Raw genomic sequence first — 21969 nt, forward strand, 5'->3', positions numbered from 1 at the left:
TATATATATATATATATATATATATATATATATATATATATATATATATATATATATATATATATATATATATATATATATATATATATATATATATATATATATTTATATACACCACCGGTCAAAAGTTTGTAATAATTAAATTTTATGTTTAATGTCATAATAGAATGATTTCTGAAGGATCATGTGACACTGAAGACACTGTATAAATTAGGCTACATTTTAAAATATATTAAAATAAAATAAGAAACTGTTCATTTTAATGTCATAATATGTCACAGTATTGCTGTTTTTACTGTATTTTCTTGTATATGCAGCCTTGGTGAGCATAAGAGACTTCTTTCAAAAACATAACAAATTCTTAATTATTCCAAACTTGTGGTTGGTATTGTAAAGTCACTTTATATTATGTAATGCGACAGTAACCAAGCACTGGTACAAACAACATAAAATTGTAAAAGATGGTTTCTATTTCAAGCGAAATAATATGTTATTAATGAGAGAGTGCAAAGAAATCCTTCTTCCAAACCATGTTTACCCAAATACACTTTGATATATCTATAATTTATATTTTAGAGCTGTCGGGACGGATGTATCAGGAAATTACTGAAAAGTAGCTCTGGTTGTGGGTAACGTGAAGCTGAAAGATTGTTGTCACAGCAAACAAAAAAAACTGACATGGATCATTTAAAATGACAAACCTCTGGGGAATCACTGTTTGTAAAAGTGTTATTTATTTGTCCATCTGTTCTGATAAGATTATATTAATCAAAACATTCATCTGCATAGAAGAACAGAATGGAGGCACAACCAAGAAAAGACGCAAGGCGCATTTTAATGGGGTAGGGTGAGGTGCTTCTGTTGTATGTTGGGTTAGATGTCTTTAGAGCAGCACATTCATTTCCATGTTGGCTGGTTTTAAGTTATTGTACAGTCAGGGCTCTTGTAATAGCCACTTGTGGGTGTCTGAATTACCATGACCCAGTTAATGGCAGGGATACAGAGACTGTAATGAGCAGACTGGGAAGGTTACATTTGACACAGCTGCTCCAGACAGTGCTAAGAGTCGGACTTGACTGTGAAGGTGCTAATGTGGCTACACTAGATGACTCATAGAGCAGGAGAAACACTGGGAAGGACAGATGCGGCTCAAACTGAAGACAAAAACACATTGTTTAAGAACTAGAAGTATCTACACAAGCTTCATGTATCATGTTATCAGATAGGTTTTCTCATAGATTTCCATGCTGGTCCAGGCTAGGCTATGCTGGTTATTGCTTATTTTCATCAAACCAGAATTCTATGAGACAGAGAGTCCAAAACACATGGTGGTTATCAGTGTTGGAGGTACATTTTTCAAGTTACTAACACGACTTTTAAATGTACAACAAAATATCTGTTACTTTTCAAATAAGTAATGCAAGTTACTTTGTTTTCCCATTGACTGACACCTCTCTTGTCCCCATGTTGAGAGAAATCGTGAGTTATGCTGCCTTGTGCTATCGGAATTGTCATAAATACTAGTTTCCTAGTTAAAAAATAACTCTCAAGTTAAAACTTGAATGCGATGAGCTCGTAATAGCAGCATAAGTGTAGAGGTGTTGTGTGTGCACATAATGGATATTGTAGTTCTTGACTAAATGTGAGTAGACATTTACTCATCTCACTTGCAAAAAAAACAGATACAGTGTTTCTCAAAGTGAATAAAAACAGTCAAATGCAAACTAAGAATATCCTGCAATAATTAAATGTTAAATAACACAAATATACTTTATGTATTTTATCTCAATTTCCAACCACTGTCTTTGCTGCTGACCTTTGATGGTCCAATTCAACCATACGAATAAGTAAAAATGACTTAAGGTGAACATCACATTTGTGTTTCATTTCTTCTTTTTTATTGCTGAAGTAAGAGTGTTGAACTTTCTTTTCCGGTGTCCTTTTCTTCAATCCAGAATTGGCAGCACAGCTGAAAGGTTTGTTTGAGCTGTGCCCTCTACTGTACAGGCATGAATTTACATTTCCTTCAGCCTGAGGCTTAATCATTTTACTTTTGGTGTGAAAGAGCCAACTTTTGGTTAATTTGTTATTTAAAAAAACAAAACAAGCCCAGCCCGGGGGCCTGTACCATGATGGTAGTTTAACAAACTCAGGGTTACAGGATTAGTTTCGAGTTGACAAAACCAAAACAATCTATTCAGGCTTTGTTGGTCCCATGATGCTGATCATCAGCTTTCTCTGTCAACTCAGGCTTTGATCCTGAGTTTAAGAGTTTAGCTGTGACATCAGTAGTGAACTGCCAATCACACGCTGTGGATCAGGGAAACTGAGATTCACTTCTCTCTTCTGCAGAATATTACATGATTGAAAAATATTAAGAATTTAAAAAAATTTACACAGCAAGAAAAGAGATGTCTATGAAAGAGGACAACTTAAAGAAAAATCTTACTACGTCAATGCAGGTAAAAATTATGAAGTTAGTTTAGTTGATATATAGAGAGAATTGAACATTTAAGCTCACATGTAGTAATTATAGCTTCATTTATTGATATTAAAGCTTATTTGTATGACCTTTATATAGGCTATTTATATTCATTTTAACTAAGTGCCTATTAATGATTGATTAACTAAAATGATACATGTGTAATTGATTAAGGTTATAATAATTACATAAATTATATCCAAATCATTCAAAATTATGATTATTATAAATAAGCATTGTTAGAAGCCAGACGCTTTAGTCTTTACAAACCATTTGCTATGTAGTGACCATTAATTTGGAGTAGAAACTGGGGGGAGTGACTTTATTGCATCAGAGGTGTGTCACTTTGCTCACAGCTGATTGGTCCAATTTCAGATTTGAGATGTCTTATCCAGAACATAACCTGCCCTGGAGCTGGTTAGCCATGGAGTGTAAGTTACTATGGAGATGAACACTGCTAAAAGCCAAACCACTTTAAAGGGATAGTTCACCCAAAAACGAAATTTTTATGTTTATCTGCTTACCCCCAGGTTGAAGATTTTTAACTCCAACTGTTGCAGTGTGATAGTCGTATAATGCATGTCAATGGGGATATTTTAGATATTTTCTGCGAGAAACCGAATGGTATTTATGCTATTATTTCACCTCATATCAGACGAACGTCATCTAGTATTCCCAGCACCATAACTTCCGGCGAATAAGGTCAAAATACTGGCGTGATCAAAGATATATATATATATATGTAGATGCCTCATTCGACCGATCCGCGCAGGCACTTATGAGGATTCTCTGTACATCTATATATCTATGATCGCGCCGGTATTTTGCATGTATATTGACCTTATTAGCCGGAAGTGATGGCGCGGGGACGGCTGATGCAAGGCCATAGAAATTTTTTTTATACATTTTTAAATATGGATATTTTTCTTACACAAACGCATCGATTCGCTTCAGAAGGCCTTCATTAACACCCCAGAGCCGTGTGGAGCACTTTATTTGTTATCAGATGCATTTTTTATGGACTTCAAAAACAGAGCAACTATTACTGCTATTATAATGTTTGGATTAGCCATCTAATTTTTTATATAAATATATTTTATTCGTCTGAAAGAAGAATGTCATATACACCTCGGATGACTTGAGGGTGAGTAAATCATGGGCTAATTTTCATTTTTGGGTGAACTATCCCTTTAATGGTACCTAAAACCCAGAATTAGCACAAACTAAGATTAAACATATCTGGCTAGCTAGTGAAATCGGCTTCATGGTATAGGCCCCAGGTGAGAAAAGGTAACGCAGAAGTAATATAACTCTACTTTCCATAAAAAGTGATGTAATAATGCAATTAGTTACTTTTTTAGAAGGTAACCCAATATTGTAACGCATTACTTTTAAAAGTATATAGCTTTCCCCAAACACTGGTGGTTATCAGCAATGCTTTTTATTTATTTATTTGTTAAAAAGGCTATGAATGTGTGACCAGTGATTAAAAATTCCAAGACAGTGAAATAAATTTGTTGCTTCAGAGATATTCCAGGAAGTGATTGACATTGCGTTTTCGCTCTTTGATTTTACAGTGACAGAAGCAACAGAGGAATCACACTAGAGACCACATGCTGGCTCTGTTTTCTTTTCTTTTTTTATTCTTTTTCTCTGAAAGCACCGCATCCAGCCTTTCTACTTCTGGATTAGGAGATAAGCGCAGGCAAAAGATCCACTTTGAGCAACAAATGCAATCAGGATTATGATTGTGCAGTACAGAACTGAATACAAATCATCAGTGTCATGATTATAATTCAGGTTCCATTCACGTTTCCGCATGCTAAACCTCTTTTACGGTTAAAAGTGGTACAAACTTGATTTGGGATATCATTTATGAACCTCTTTTTTTTTTATAACACACAAGGCATTAGCTGTAGTTTATGGGCTTTGGTGAAAAGTAGGCTTATATGGGATTATGCATTTACTTTTGTATATGGCTTCAGTGGCAGGTTATGGATTGGATTATGATTTGACAGGAAGAGACAGAGGAACAGATTAGTATGACCTCGATTTTCACTCACACATACACTCAATATGGGATTGAATTTCAGATCAGGTGTTACACAGGGAGCTTTTTTTAATCTGGGCCAGGGAATGTCTGCCGGTGTTGAATGAAGGCGCTGGTGTCCACAGCATTAGTGAGCATCTCCACTGATCCCTCACTTTCTCTAGGCCAACTTTTTTATATATATCTGCTATTGGTACTTATTATTTTCAAGAAAATGTTCAAAGCTTTTTGTGGAACCAGAACCATGTGAAATATGTTCCCTGGAAAAAGAAAATTGCTTTCCCATCAGCTCTCAATATATGGTCGTTCTCCATTTTACAGCTACCCAGCATGACTCCACTGAAATGGCTGCTGGTGGGATTACTGCATTGTGTCGAAAAGGAGAGCATATAAACCTTGTGACGTCACTTTTGGTAAGCCAGGCCAGCATTCAATGAAAGTCATTTTATGAATTGAAGCTGTGCTGTAACTCTTCTCCAGTGAGGCTTCACAGTTGAGTACAAGTGTGTTTTATTGTTCTATAAACCTGGTTTGTCAGGACAACCACTGTTCTCCTCTTCCACTAATGGTTTTCACAATGTTAATGCTTTAAAAAGGACTGCATTATGTACTATAGAAAAACTCTTAGTTAATTTCCATTGAATGAGTGAGTGAAAAACTTTCGCTTCTGAAAATTTTCTGAAAGGTTCACTTTGGCAAGCTGTTTCGAACTCCCAAAATGAACTTAATTTGGCCGGATTTTCGTCACACCAGTTTGTTCTTCGAGTTTGCTTGCGTATATCGGGCCTTTATATGTTAACACTAAATAAAAAACCTTAATATTTATTTGGTTTCCAAAGATTATCTGGATAAAATGCCTAACACCAGCCCTTTGACTACAACAATATTCAAAGGCCCCATGATTTTTGTTTCCAGATGTTCGTGACCTACAGGTTTAAGCATAAGGATTTCAACAACAAAAAAATGTGTACTCAAAATTTCTACCCTATTAAAATATTTGGAGTTTGGCATAACTATAAAAATGTATATTCATAAAAATAAAAAACAATAATAATTTACAACTTTTTTAGTAATCACACTTTTAAAACAGGCGTCCTCATATAGCCAAGCAAGAGGGTTGTGTGAAATCAATAAGAAATATCTTGATTTGTAGTTGCTTATTTTACTGCTTGTTTTGTCTTATTTTAAATCTTTTTATGTCAACTTTTAAGTCCCCCTTGGAAGTTTGCTGTGGCCCCCTAGTGGGTCCCGGCCCCCGATTTGAACATCAAATGGAATTTCAAAAAAATCTTATCAGGATTGATTTCAAGTCTTATATATTCCCCATGTGTTTTTTTTTAAGTACCCTGAAGCAATATGTTATTTAAATCGACTTGAAGATTTCTGATAAAGATGACACAATATCCAAAAAGAACTCTTAAGAATCAACTAGAAATCAAATAAACCTGTATTATTAGTAGATCACATTTGATTTGATCCTATTAGATTTTGAAAAATTCCTTCTTCTTTTTTTGACCATGCAATGCTTTAAACAATTCTTGCAAGAACAGCAATGATTTGACTCTTGACAAATGCTCTGTTCAAAAGAAGACAGCCAAGTCATAGGAGTATTTAGATAATGTTGTTTCACTGAATACTGCTATAAGGCACAGCAATTCAGAGAGCTTTGGATCTTGTCATGCGAATTGCAGGGTGCGTTTCAATATCCAAGCCACATTTACTGTCACTATAAAGCACCCCCAAGGATGTCTGGGATGCCTGTAAAAAATTGCATCCATCAATGTTCTGTTCAAGCGTTCACAAATCCAGGAAAAACGGTTTGACAGCAAGGACATGGGTACGGGGTTTTGTTATAAAACATGTTGATTGAATCTGTGCAAAATTATAAAAAACATTCTAAGGTCTTATAGAAGATGGGATGGCTTCTGTTTGTCATGCTCCCTGGCTTTTGCTCTGTTAAAGGCCATGAAGGCTGGGCTGGTATGACCCAGATTTGCAGACAGCTGTTTCTATGCATTGGACACACCCCAGAGAGCACAGGAGATGGAACCATTAGAAATCAAAAGGAAACAAAGTGCGATCAGCCTTGCTGGGCTTGAAATAGCATATGTTTTACTGCTACTTCCTCCCAATCCTTTATACGTTTTATAATTTTATGCTCCCCACACAGCTGGGTATCTCGTTTTGGAGAAGGGGTGCTGCTAACAGCTTATTTGGTCTGAGCCAGAAAGCTCATAAGGCAAAATGAGTAATGAAGGTTTCCACCCATGCGGTATGACTAACATTTTAGAGACATTACATCCTTGGAGGAAAAACACTGCATGATTCAAACGTGGCAAGGGCTGCTTCACAATGCTGTAGTAAATGTGTTTGACAGTCAATCCCTGCAGACATGAGCTGCAATTATATAATGTGCTGCTCAAGTTTAGAACTACACAATGCCAAAGGTCATTGAAATTTGTGGTTTGCGTTCACCACGCATGCTGCATTTTAAGCGAGAAAATTATTATCCAGCTGACACATTTACAACTGTAGCCCAGCAAAACAATTACAAGTGTGATAATGCTTTTGTACAAGGGAACTAGGAAACTAGTTAATTAGGGAAGTTAATTACTGAATTTTACAGTAATAAAATGGCAGCTGTACTTTACTCTAAAAACATTTTACGTTTTACGGATTGACCTTAAAGGAACACGCCTCTATTTTTGAAAATAGGCTCATTTTCCAACTCCCCTAGAGTTAAACAGTTGAGTTTTACCGTTTTCAAATCCATTCGGCCGATCTCCAGGTCTGGCGGTAGAACTTTTAGCATAGCTTAGCATAGATCATTGAATCTGATTAGACCATTAGCATCTCACACAAAAAAAAATGGCCAAAGAGTTTCGATATTTTTCCTATTTAAAATTTGACTCTTCTGTAGTTACATTGTGTACTAAGACCAACGAAAAATGAAAAGTTGCGATTTTCTAGGCCGATATGGCTAGGAACTATTTTCAGGCGCTGCGTAATATCATGGAATGGCAGCAAAGTTCCTTGATTATTACGCAGGAATGAGAGTATAGTTCCTTGCCATATTGGCCGAAAATCACAACTTTTCATTTTCCGTCGGCCTTAGTACACGATGTAATTACAGAAGAGTCAAGTTTTAAATAGGAAAAATATTGAAACTCTTTGGTAATTTTTTTGAGAGAGATGCTAACGATCTAATCAGATTCAATGTTCTATGCTAAGCTATTACTAAACTGTTAATTACTAAATAACTACATTCAGTTTTTTACCTTAATAATACTGACAACCATCATTAAAACACAGGTGGTTAGAAGAAAGCCACATGGTTCATCACAAGTTACTTTTACTCAAGCTGAGGAAAATATACAAGCTGACACACACAGTGTCATACGCACAAACAGAAAACATCATCATGGTGACACTAAAATATTTAAAAAATTTGAACTGTAAATTTTTTTTTTTTTACCGTAATTATTACATTATAAATCTTTAAATTATATGGTGCTGTCCCTAAAAACCTAAAACGTTACTGCTGTATTTTTTACGGTAAAGTTCTGGCAACCACAGCTGCCGTTTTTTTACCGTAAATTTTACGGGGATTTTTTTTGCAGTGTACAGTGGTCATGTCAGAGTTAATTCAGATGTTTACACAACAGAAGAAGCACTCTTTTACAGATATCTTGGAGGCATTCATGTGCTCTCTGTCACTTGTATAGTTCCTGAATGAATCAGTGTTATAAATGAATTGGTTAAATGAATGATACAATGACTCGGTACTTGACGCCACACCTAGTGAAGTAACGATGTAACCAGCAGAAAGTGTTACAGAAAATCCCTGCTGTTCTGGAGAGGTCACACAGACAAAACACTGTAAAAAGTCTCTGGGCCCTATCTTGCACCCAGCGCAATTGACTTTGTACACCGACGCATGTGTCATTCCTATTTTGCACCCGCGCAAAGCGCGCTTTTCCCTCCACAGAAGCACGTCGCTAAACTAGTGAATGAACTTGCGCTCCCTGGGCGGTTCAGCGCAAAAAAGGAGGCGTGTTCCGGCGCAAACAATCCCTGGTGCTATTTTGCTGTTCCATTAAACAATTGCGCCACTGACCAGAAAAAACCTAGTCTAAAGTCAGTGGCGCGTTGCGCGTTGCGCGTTGTTCATTATGCTATTTTAAAGGCGCATGCTTGACCAATGTATAGCGTGCACAACGCGCATACACTTTGCTCATGTAACCTACACAGATGCAACAGTTATTTTTGCAAATCATAAATTGTTACACTAAAAAAATATTAACACATGAGATGACGGAAATCATTGTGGTGTGCCACGAAGATGTGAAAAAATAGGCATAAATCTAGCTTACAAATGATTCAGGCTAATTGTAATAATTAAGGATAAGACCTGTTTGCCCAATAGTGGCAAGACATATATGTATATAAGGACATCTGACAAATTGGTTTGTCCGTCAAGAATCAGGAAAAAAAATCGACTGAAAACTGAAAAAACTGAAAGACTGAAAAAAAAGACTGTGAAATCACCTTTACCATAATGTACAACATTACATCTTCACTTCTCTGTCTTTCACTGCTCTTACAAGAACATCAGTCTCCTCGGCTGTGAACCGCTCCTGGCGTGCGCCTGGTAAATACGCCATAATAATAGCAATCCATAATGGAACTTGCGCACCTGCTTTTAAAGGGAATGTTGGATGACGCTCGGATTGGTTTATTCACGTTACGCCCAAACCACACCTATGAATAATGAAGCTACTTCAGACCAACCCATTTTAGATTTGCGCCGGGCGCAAGAGCCATTTATCCCGCCGGGAAAATAGCAACAGCGCCGAGACCCGCCCACAAAGTTACTTGCGCTTCGCGCTTTGACACTTGCGTTTCAGATCGTTAAAATAGGGCCCTCTGTGATTTTTGCCTGTATCAGCACTTTTGAAGAAACAAAAAGGTAGGATATATTATAATAGCCTATACGCCTTAATCAAATGGAAGCAATGTGACCCAAGTGTCTTTATAAAAGCCAACGCGATTTAGACATACAGCGATCAGGAAACCATCTGAAAGTGTTGTTAGCATCATGCACATTTCCTGAGCATTAGCACAACATCGTCAGCTGGATATAAATCATCGACAGTGACAGTTTCATTAAAGTCTTTCAAACATTTGTCTCTCATTCTTGTAATGTGAAGTTGCTTTTGTGCCAAAGCCGCAAAGCTTCTCTCTCATCTGTGTGCACTTGTCTACTTTGTGGAGTGACAGGAGCAGCTGCATCTGGGCGCCTTTTCAGAGGAGGAAGCCGATACTCATGATGTCATGATTAAAAGAATGCTGAAAAGACAGAGTGTAACTGTAAGGTATTGTTTGGCATGCTAAGTCTCGGCTCCCGGGGTGAGCTGTGGTTTTCATGCCCAGAAATGGCATGCATGTTGTGGTTGATAGAGGCTGACGCCCGCACTCCAGAGGCCTCAGATTCACCGACTACGCAAACCACACACGGGTAGATGAAAATGCAGTGTGGGTGCATTTAGAATGAGACAGTGCGTATTAACCGGAGTTTGTTTTTTTCATGCTATGCTATTTTTGCACAGTCGCTAGCAAACTTCAAAGCCACTTTCACGCTGGGTTTTTGCACACGGCTGCAACTTTGTTAACATTCTCATATGAGTTAGTTGTTTTTATTGCATAAAACCTCCTGTGAAAAATAAAGACTACATTATTTTATTCCAGCAGCTGCATAGAATGCTGATCAACGTTATGATTACTGTGATTTAGTAATGAGTAAAGATTTTTTCGGGTTTAAAGATTAAAGCTTTTGTGCAGCAATATAGCCTGCTTGAAAGCCATCATCCTCTTTCTGTCAAGCTCTATGCTTCCTTGTGTATATCGTACGTCAATATTTCACAACACCGAACCTAAAAAAAGAAAATAATAATAACAACTTTGATCATGGTCAGAAGCAAAGAAATATTAATAATTTATATCCCTAATGCATGCACTTGATATTTTTCAAAACCATGCAGGTTTACAGAAATGTAGGCATCCATCATCACGGTCATGGTTTCCCAGAGATCAATAATGCAAAATGACACTCTTTATATGCAGGGTCAAAGCGAAAGCCTTCCATTTTCTGTGTGATTTATTTCTGTGCTAGAAGCTGTCACCTTCCATCACAGCAGCTTTTATCACTAAATAAAAAGCTGTGCTATAAATCGCAAGCATCGTGGGTCATTGTATCACAATGCTGTGCCACAGCAATCCTGCTCTTCATCTGACCAATTTATTCAAAGCATCAGGCCTTTATTTAACACGCGAGAGGTCAGATGACCTTCCAAGGTAGGTGCGCCAGGGTTAATGGCAAACAGCTGAAGCACATCACATTGTATTTCCCAGAATTCATGGCCAGCTATACTTACCATCCAGCTCTGAGTCACCTTCATGCACATAAAGACTCTTTAGACCCTAAGATAAGCATCACGGTAGAACAAAATCAATACTGTGTTTTTGTTGCTTCATGTCCTAAAACATGTCTTTATTGATAACACTCATTTGTGGCACAGTCTTTGATTGCATTTGTGCTGAATGTGTACCTTTTTATTTCTCGGAATGTATAGCTTGAGGATGACTAAAAAAAAAAAGTCAACATCTGTTCAATTAGATTTACGTACTGCTGTTTTATTACTACCAGGCATTTATAACCATTGCCATTTATAATTAGTCATTTAATGTTACTAGGTTCCCATAAACTGTTTATTTATGATACCATGATGCATTCTGCGGTTTTAATCTTCTATGTATTGACACAGAAAGCAAATACATCAAGCAAAATTATTTCTATTGTATGTGATTGATGACGTGAAGCAAAATGAGCAAGACTGATTGAGTCCAGCAACAAAGCAGAAAATGACAGTCATTTGTCCCTCTTCTATGGATCAATAGGCATACAATGAATTCTGAAAATGTCATAGGAGGGTTTTGTTCCACTGCTTGTTTGTCACGGCTCTCATAACAAAATAAAATCTTCTTTGGAGTGCTGATGACTGCTACCAGTCGATGAACACTTTTATTGCATCTCGTGCTCATTTTTAGGGTCTCTATGCTGTTAGTACGTTCCCCTTTTCAACCACAGAGAGAAGCCCTATGTCTGAAATCGAAAGTGTGGGAAGCTTTAACGATGACATGCAAGCTATTTACTGAACAATGACACTGGCGTATATGCACAATTAAGTTAAAGCAGTTTAAAGGCAAAAACATGTTTTTTTTGTGGTAAATTGAATCTTAAACAGGTGTTGCAGACACTCTATCCCAGTTAAATGGTCTAGAAATGTAAATAAACAGATCTAACTAGTATCATAAGCCATTATAAGACAATTACCAACCTCATATTATTGTATGAAAACAATATAAAGCAGTAGCAGAGCTTGTGGGTACCTGTGAATAGGTGAAATGCCTGGCAATAAGTGAAAGGCCTATTTCACTTTGTGATCAGGTTAATGCATATTAAATGACAGAACATTAAATGGCATTAGCAGGTTTCTTTGTTTAAATCATTTTACTTTTACCTTAGTGTTTTATGTAATTGTTGAAATACTATTTTCTTTTTTACCTTTTGAATTAAAGGATTAGTTCACCCAAAAATGAAAACTCTGTCATTAATTGCTCACCTTCATGTCTTTCCATTCCCGTAAGATGGTTTAACCCCAGTTTTATGAAGCAACGTGAGTACTTTGTTTGCGGAAAAAAACATAATTTACCCCTTTATTTCCAATGCACCCCACTAGCCTACTCATGCTTGTGTTGACGCGAGTGCAGAGCAGACTCGCGCACCAACACAACACGCATGCGCATCAACTTTTGTTAATGGGAGAGTATGTTGCGTGACAACGTGTTATATATTAATATTTTGTAAATAAAATGGTAAATTAGTATTTTAAAATTGAGGTTAAACCATTGGAGTCACATGGATACTCTTATGGTGTCTTTATTACCTTCCTGGGGCTTTAAAGTGGTAGTTGCGTGGCTGTCAATGGATGGACAGAAAGCTCTCAGATTCCATTAAAAGATCTTCATTTGTGTTCCGAAGATGAAAAAATCTAACGACATGAGGGTGAGTAATTTTGGGTGAACTAACCCTTTAAAATGGTTTGAGCGCTAATGAAATGGGTGGAGTTGGGGGAAGGGCCTGAACTGTACTGTACTTATATTTAAACTGTAAATAAATAAAAAAGTTAAGTAAAGTAAAATGACTGAGTTACAGACATTAAAGCAAATAATGTTACAACACTCCCCGGTCTGCCCTATTTACTGTAAAGAGGTAATTGATGGAAAATGGACAAAATTGCTCATGGCATTTATTTAATTAATAATTAGCTATAGCTATTCCCCCCCCAAATAATATTACTTTATATTCAAAATCCATTTACACTTAATTGACTGTGACACCCACTAAAACTCCACCATAGATGAGCAGCTGAGATAAAGCATGTTTTTCCATGAAAATCAACCTCTTTCTTCAGAATTGCATGCATCTTTTTACTGTTATGTTGTTCCCATGACTTTTTAATAGCAAGTTTTCAACCATCGCCATCCTCAGAACACAGTGCCAGCTTTGTGCTATTTAAAGATGGTGGGAGCAACAAAGTGCGTGAACATTCTGATTTTGTGTACTTTTCATTATTCCCTTTGTACCTAGCAGCTGTTCAAAAGTAACAAGATCTTTTCCCCCATCACCGATAAAGCAAAATAATTTCTTCATATCACGGAAACATGTGGTCCAGGCGTTCAAAGATCCAATAGCATAAAATTTAAATCAGTAGCACTAGGAACATAAATATGCACTGATTATATTCTACAATCTCATCTATAATCCACATCAGCAAGCATGTAATCAGCCAGTCTTTCTGTGGAGTTTGGTAAATAAATAAAGAAATGACTTTAAAATGATATTATTCTCAACTCCGAAGCCCTAAAGAACTCTTTTGATATTAAGGTTTAATTGCGGCTCTGATGTGCATCGGATCAGCGTGTTATTTGCATATAACAAAACACGAACTTGCATAAACAACATCATTACGGCAACAGTACATTTAATCTCACTATTAAGCATCAGAACCCAAGCACACTTACAAGAGGGGGAAAAAATGGCTTAAAAAGCCAAACTGTCGTGATATGTTTATGATCACAGAGCTTAAATCAAAGCACGTCGAGGGACTCTAAATGTTCCATGCTGTATTGTGAATAATGAATGGTCAGATATGTCAAAGCCTCTTGAAACAGTGGGGGGTGCGACTGCGAACATTGTGGCTAGACAACAGTAGTGTTGCATGAGGGCCTTTTTTCCCCATGCTGAGGACGGAGTGTCATGTGTGTGCGAACTCAGCCAAAGCTCAAGGGGAGAAGATGGACTTAAATTCTGCTCTGGCAACAAAATTCTATTCTGACTGACACTTGAGGACCAGAAGTCAGTAGAAGCTGGCAGACAAAGAGAGCGGGAAGGTCACGGGAGGTCAGGCGTGTAGGGTTATTGGGAAAGAGCTCATGTATGTGCGTAGTTTAGCTCTGGCCGAAACGTCTGAAGCAGTGCCCTTTTGAAAGTCTGCATCTCGACTCCCGAGGTACACTGCTGGTTTGTGATGAACCCAGGGATAATACAAAGCCCGAGTTAATTAAAAATGTCAAACGCTCTCCCACCCACATTGAACACCCCCTCAATAGGGCCTGATTTGAACTGCGTTTAATTTTTCATTGAAATAAGTTTAATTTCCTGAAAGCTCTCCCTGACCCTCAGAGTCTGATAGACGCTTTCTGTTAAGTCCCTGATTGGATTTCACTGGAAATGTTTAAGCCACAACAACATTCTTATTCACAATGTTTCTTTCCAGAGGAAGATTAAGGTTTTACAAATGGATTTGCTGAAGTCCTTGTGTTAAAACTGGAAACTAAGGAATATTTCACCAGATTTCTAAATTACAGATGAAATTTACAGTCTTTATATATTAGATTATGTTCTGAATTATATTCCATTAAAGTGTTTCTGTAATTTCTAGTTATATAAAAAATATTTCGGAAAAAAATGGATGAATGTCCAAAAAAATGCAGTCTAAAGTTTCGATGACAGACATTTTTTTGTACTGTTGTCTGAGGTCAACTTATGACGTTTGTGTGTTTTTTACATTCAAAAACATCATAATGTATAAGTAATAGGCTATTTTCTACCTTGGTTTTGAGACTCTCTCAAGACACGCTTGGTTTTGATGGGCGTGCCACACTGAAGACTTGGAAGTAAACGCCCATGGCTAGGATTGGATAAGATCTGCATATTTAATGAGCTTTAGATCCCCTCAGTACATGTGGGAATTGTTTTGAAAGCGTCTGGAGAAACGCTCACAGGGCTCGCAAAATATCTTTATCAAACAAACACAATGATTCATCTCTCATCCACCCGCGATTGATTGGAATGTTATTTTTTTTTAATATGTCTGCAAATCCAGTCTCGACCTGTATCTTGTTTACAAACGATTCTGCTGTGAAATGAAGCGCACAAACGCGCAATGTCTTACACACGTGAGCTGGAACCTTCATGTTTATTGCTTGGTAGAGTGATCCGTTTAGCTCCACGAGTCGGTGGGCGGGGCTACAGAATCAGGCGTACATATTTATCTGTTGAGGCGGCGTTTCTGCATTCTATGACGTCAATGGTCGACATATTCAAAGATCGAGTGTTTTCAGGGGCCTGGTGTCAATAAAAGCTTTTCTTTGACTAACAAGGAAGTTTTCAGCTCTGAAACTTACAGGATATTCTTATATCACGAGGAACTTTTATATATCAAAGGCTCAACGGAAAGTTGATTTCTCAATTCATCACCCCTTTAAACATAATATGACTGCCATTAAAAGCTGTCATTTGATTGTTTTTCATGGCTGTTGTGGCAGATGTTATGCTAGTTATAAAAAACAATAATGTACAATACAGTAATTTGTTTAATTTCTTAGCTTTTGACACATTCTTACACCAAAAAGAGTTGTCAAAGAAAATATTTCATAAGAAAATGATCTCACCTATTGATTTCCTTTTAAAATAAAAAGAAGATCTAGATATAGAGAAATATGCACCATGAATATCACATCTCACTGTATGATTTGATGTGTAAACCCTTTTCCGTCTGGTCTACCGGCCGCTCTCTTGTCACTCACAGACAGACGCTGCACAGGGGAGAGAGCAGTCTAACAAAAGGCAAACAAACTCATGAATAAAAGAGCCATGAATATATGTGATGGTGTAAAGTGGGTTGGGACACGCTGGCTGAAATGTGAATATCCTGGGGTACATTTGATCCAGCGCCCATAGCAGACAGTGCATGATGAATGTTGCCCAGAGAGAATTAAAAGCTGTCATATAGTAGCGGCCCAGCACACTGAGATTAAGCCCCAGAAGGGCTTGACATCCTGGGAAGGTCTCTGAGCTCTGTGGCAGGTTGTCTCACTCGCCTGTCAAGCGCTGAGTTGTCACTGCCTATAAGACTGAAGGCACAGGAAGGCAGAAAGCTACATTCCCTGAGGATTTCTACCAAGGATCCCTCAAAAAATGCCAGTCTGTAAAGCGCAATCAATTCTGTATCCAAACATATTTCACATAAATGCTATTTTAAAGACACGCAGATTTTCTCTTGTTAAGTGATGTAAAATAGGGATGTCTTTTTTCAGAAGCGCTCTCTAAGCTGTTTATTTACCTTTTGATGCACTGAAGTATTTTCCCAGTAAGCAGTTGTGCCTCCATAAAGTGCAGATAAAGCAGTAAAGTAGATTACATCTGCCCCAGGCAACCAATGTAAAGCATTTGTGTGACTAAAATCACTGATATAGGAAAACCACTGGAATCAAACAGGCATGACTGAACTTAAGGGCATCATTTTTACTTGTGCATGCCGATTCTTGAAAATCTATTTCTGTGGGTTTTGCTCTGCCAGATGTAAGTGGTCAAACAACCACAGAAAAACACCTCTCTTAAAATATCACACTGGCATTCCCCTTGCACTGCCCATCTCTGCTTACATTTCCAGTTGTTTAATTATGTTGTTTAACACAGCTTTCAGCACATATGAATAATATGTTTAAAGAGTATAGGTTTTCATCTCTGACACAAGCAGAAATAATAGCCGGCATCATGTATAACATTATCATTATAATAGCATGCATTCTGAAGTTTTTCAAATTATGATTTTACTATAATTTCAAACACTTATGGCTTTAGTTGTCTAATGTATTAGTGAAAATATGGCTTTTAAATAAATAAATAAAACACCTTTACTACACTTAGTGCACAGCATTACTTTGCCCTCGACTGTAAACTATATCTGTTGATAAATAGTAATCTTTATTGCTGATGGATAGAAAAGATTGCACTCTTGGCTAACGTCCACAACACTTTTCTGGTCATTTCAGTGTTAGTGCAAAAGTAGATGCTTTGGTTTATGTCTATTTTTATGGGGGGGTTTTTTTCCTCCACAATTTTATGGGGGTCACACCTGCACTGAAACAGAGGTGAATTTCTTTTGCATCTATTGTATGAAAATTATAGGGTAATAAGTTATAAAAACGAGCTTAGCCAGCTGTTAAAATATCATGGTTAGATACAATCATGTTTAATTACATGACTTGGCTAAGGTCAGCTCTATCCTCCTTTCTTTTCAGGACCTTGAGAAATGAAGCTCACTGACATACAGTGTGTGGCTGCTACCTTTAGATGGCGCTGTTTCTCATGACACATTTTAATATATTTTTTCGACCCAATCAAGGACATATTGTACCCACAGTAATCATTAATGAGTTAGTGAGATAATAATAGTGAAACAATTTCGACCTTCATATGCAGCTTGACAGAAGGCAGGGTGAAATCCTCACGAATTGGTCCTCTCTTCCACAAGCCTGTGATCGATCAACAATGAGGTATTTGCTAAAGCTAATAAGCAATTGTTTGCCATTTTAAATAACATTTTATACACAATTATCCATTAAATTTACACACAATGTAGCCTACCAAACACTCCCATTCTATAAAAATCCATATATTAATCTTTCATCTTTTTCAAAAGAAGCATTTAAAACAAAACATGCACTGCACCAGATATGTTAGATTGTTAGGAAAGGGAAGCCACAACAAAATACAATGTTTAGCTTTTATTTCTCTCTCTCTCTCTCTCTCTCTCTCTCTCTCTCTCTCTCTCTCTCTCTCTCTCACACACACACACACACACACACACACACACAGTAGCTGCTATGAGTCATCTGATTCAAAAGCAACAGAGGCTGTGGGAGACAGATATCTTTATTTTATAGAATTGACCTTTTGCTAAACTGGTAGAGAGGCAACATTATACTATCATCTCTGTGGCTACAATAAGTTAGGGCTTTTGTTACTTTTGGATCCTCTTTTGTTAAAAATGTGTCTGCCAAGAACATAAAAGTCTATTGTTTTAGGAAACCGTTTCCCTCATGACTGTAGGATATTTTCCCAGCATACTGAAAAAAAAAGTTTACCCAGCAAGATTCGGTTTGTTTGCCTAACATGCATACTCTTCAATTATTGATAATATGCCATATACAGTATATTCCTATATTTCTGCCAAAAGAAGTACATTGAAAACCCGGACATCAGACATTTTTTTAATAATCATCAAATCACAAGTTATTTATACTTTCTTTCTGCAACGTGACAGTTTCCATATTTCTTAGGCATTTATTTTTTCAGGAATACCATTTTTTTTTTGTGGAATTGTGAACACATTTCAAATGAACTCAGATGTCAATAATATAGTGTCCAATACTAAAGCTGAATATAATGATTGCTTATTCACAAATGAATATACACACACACACACACACACACACACATATATATATATATATATATATATATATATATAAACAAACAAACAAACAAACAAACAAACAAGCAATAAAGACACTCAGAAGCTAATAAAACGGGCTTGTTGATGCGTGTCAATGCTTTAGTCCTGTCATGAATTTTTGGGGAATTTGCATTATAATTACAAACATCTACCTTCCATTTCCTTTTACAAGGGAAGTACAGACCATTGTGACTTGCAAATTCAGGGGATTAGTTATTTGCACATTTCAGGAAAAGGGCCTGTTATGCACACCATGCAAAATGTGTGTTGGTTTACATCTGTACGTTGTTTATTACTAAATGATTTAGTTCCCTTCTGGTCTGAATAAACAAAGATTTGCATACAGCTCAAAAGTCTTCATGTCAAGCCCTGCATTACAATTCTCATTTCGTTTGAGAATTGTGTAGGCTTAACCATTTACTTATTTTAATACACTGACTCGTGGACAGGACGGACAATGAAACTGGGACAAATTCCACATAATTTTGATTCAATTTGTCATTTTATTTTTGCTCTCATCCGAAGCATTCAGAGACTAACATGTTGCAAACTGAACTTGCAGTCTACTGACTGTGTAATAAATTCAATACACCAGACATGTATCTTTTAAAATGTGTTTAATAACTTTTTGTTTGTATACATTGTACTTTGCTTTGAGGCATGTAAAAGACTCTGATCAAAAATAAATATGAAATACTTTAAAAATGGGTAAAATACAATAAAAGACTGCGAGAGTTTAATGCACCAGTCCCTCAACATATCTTTCTTGGATGCATATCATGTATAATATACTAGTAAATTAACCATAGGTTTCAAAATATTTAATAATTACAATTATATACATTTCCTTGATTTAAAACAAAAAAACTATATTCACTAAATATTCAGCTTTTTTCAGTCCTGTATATGTTAATAACCGTAAAAGGCAGAACAATTCAAAGCATAGGCCTGGTAGGCTATATGTAAAATGTTTATTTCCAAAACGCATTCAACACCCACCTTAACAATCGAGATGATGGGTCATCGTGAACAATGGACGAAAGAAAGGATCCTAAATCAACAATCCATGCTGATTATAGGCATTGGGAAAGGCGCACGTATGCAACCAACATCCAAAGGAAACCAGGTATTTTATCAGTAGTTAAAAAGTGCCAACACGAACAAACCCGAGTGCGTCTGCCATTTACTGCCGCTCCGCTGGTCATTAATAACATACGCGCTCAGAGCGCCATGAAGCTGTAGGGCTGCACTGACGACCACGCAGCGTCTCGAGACGAACGGTTTCCATAGCAAATCGGCGCTGTTGTTACCGCGAGTCCTTGGAGAAAACGACCAGTCCTGAAGCGCAGCTTTTTCCCCGAAAGTGTTGTCATTTTGGAAGGAGTTGCAATTGAGGTATGCTTTTTCTTTTTTCTTTAAAACCTGACAATTCACGTAGGTCTTTTCCTCCTGTGTGACCCTTTCCCACTGCCTTCGCGAGGACGCCTTGAAACCGCCTCACTGGTGAGGCGCACTAAGGGGCGGTTAGAAACCGCACCCGTTTTTTTTTCTAATCATCTTTTTTTGCCCCCAATGTGGAAAGGTCTTGTGAACTAATCGATTGATCGCCTAGAGTTTGCGGTTCAAGTTCAGATTAAATCGTGATGCCATGCTTCAATGACTGACTTTGGACGTGAATGGGTGATTCAGAAAACTGTAAAAAGGTTTTTGATATTTATTTCACAGGCGGTGATTTTGTCTGTTGAAAACAGATCACAGGCCAGGGCAATTTCCAAATATTTAATAGAAATAAACATACATTTGCTATACCCGGTCGACAAAAATTAATTAAATTTAAAGAAATAACAAGCCTTCGGTAGAGTGAGTATCTCATTTGTGTTCACATGGGATTTTCAAAACTTTTTAATGCCTTCAAATAAGATATTTTCCATGTGTAAAACACATTTATACTGTGTGAAAATAAATATTTGGCTAGCACAATACAACATTCCTAAATTAAAAATGTTATAGTAGGCTTGTACAAAAGCCAAATAACATTATCTGGAGAATGTAGTTTGACAGGTTATTTTTCCAATTCTCACATTTGTCACAATGTGCTTAAAGATCAGCCTATATAACAAACAATTCTTGAATGTATGTGTCGCTAAACTAAAAAGGCTATGTTATTCAGTTAAAAACTAATGCTGTCAGTAAAATAAAATATTTTTGCGTTCTCGGGACTGGAAGTGTTTTAAGATAAGACAATAAAAGATAAAGTGTTGAACATAATACATATATTTGTGTAACTTTGCGAGTCCCCAAAACATATTTTCTCTCATTATTTTCGCGGAACCCCATAAGCGCCTCTTGCGATACCCCCCAGACCCAACTTCGAAAACCCTTGGTCTGAGCTACTAGGCCTAGTATAAATCATACCATAAATGCTTTAGAAATTGGACTCGTGTATAGTGTGTGTTCATCGAGTTAGCTATAATATAACCAAGTCCGCATCCGTCTTTAATGAGTCAAATTTGAGCGGCCTTGAAACTGCCCTCCAAAAATTCTTCGCTTGTTTTGATCATTGAAGTCTTGAAGAAAGGGGAGCTTGAAACAGTCCAACCTCCTTGTTCCATAATTGGTTTTATAGAGCTGGCGAGGAGCCAAAGTGTTTACATGGAGTTGATTGACACATCTGTAGACCAATCATATGCTTCGTTGTAGAACGTGTCGGGTGAGCTTCGCGGAGGCGGAGCTTGTTAAACAATGCTTGTTTCATTGCAGAAGAGTTTACCGAGAGCTACAGTGGTTTGAACACAGGGCCTTCCCCCCGTATGTGCTTTCGCTCTGCGTAACTACGGATGGTTTGTAAATGGAGTCTAAGACATTTTCCACCACACTTCTCACGGATTTTGCGAAGAAACTGGATTTTATAAACTGAGTCGCCATTTCAAGTAAGACGTCGCCAGCTTTCTCTGCGCACATGATCCGTCACACAGTAACATGATGTTTATGAAGCAAAATCGGAGACACTTTTATAAAGAATGTGCTGCTTTCGCGACGAAAAGGCGGGGAATAGTTTGACTAACGAGGTTTAGCACGGCTTTACTAAACGGTGCGTTCGAGCGATACGTTTGGGCGTAAAAGTTTCGTTTCTGGAAATAGAAACGGGAAAGTTTGAAACGTGGCTGTCGATCGGGTTGGTGTTGCTATCATGAAGCATGGCTGTATAACATGCGCGTATCTAAACTTTGATTCCTTGTTATTTTCATTCGTGTTTTTGCACCGATTGCTTAACCTTGGCGTTTGCAGCAACGTCCAAGCTACCAAAAGTTGCCGTGTGAAAAGGGGAATTAGGCGGTATTAAAATTCCTGCTATAATAGCAACAACCACAACTTGATAAAGTACGTTAAATCATATTTGGAAAGGAAGAAGTGGAACCGCGCAAACGATAGCCTAGTAACATTACCATCGGGTTGAAGTTAATAACGCCTGATATTACGACGAGGCTGCAGTGACAAACTGTTCAGCTGGG

The 21969-nt window shown here is 37.3% G+C and overlaps 1 protein-coding gene across 5 annotated transcripts in view; it reads left to right on the top strand.

The window, feature by feature from the left end:
- The first annotated feature begins 21210 nt into the window (after positions 1-21210).
- Positions 21211-21969, top strand: part of tnrc18 (trinucleotide repeat containing 18) — a 62870-nt gene continuing 62111 nt past the window's right edge. For all 5 annotated transcript variants that reach the window (XM_079823962.1, XM_079823964.1, XM_079823965.1 and 2 more), the window contains exon 1: positions 21211-21387. The gene's annotated coding sequence lies outside the window, so the exon portion shown is untranslated. The remainder of the gene's footprint in view (positions 21388-21969) is intronic.

The sequence above is a fragment of the Gobio gobio genome (assembly GCF_949357685.1).
Source record: "Gobio gobio genome assembly, chromosome: 1".
Taxonomy (NCBI): Eukaryota; Metazoa; Chordata; class Actinopteri; order Cypriniformes; family Gobionidae; genus Gobio; species Gobio gobio.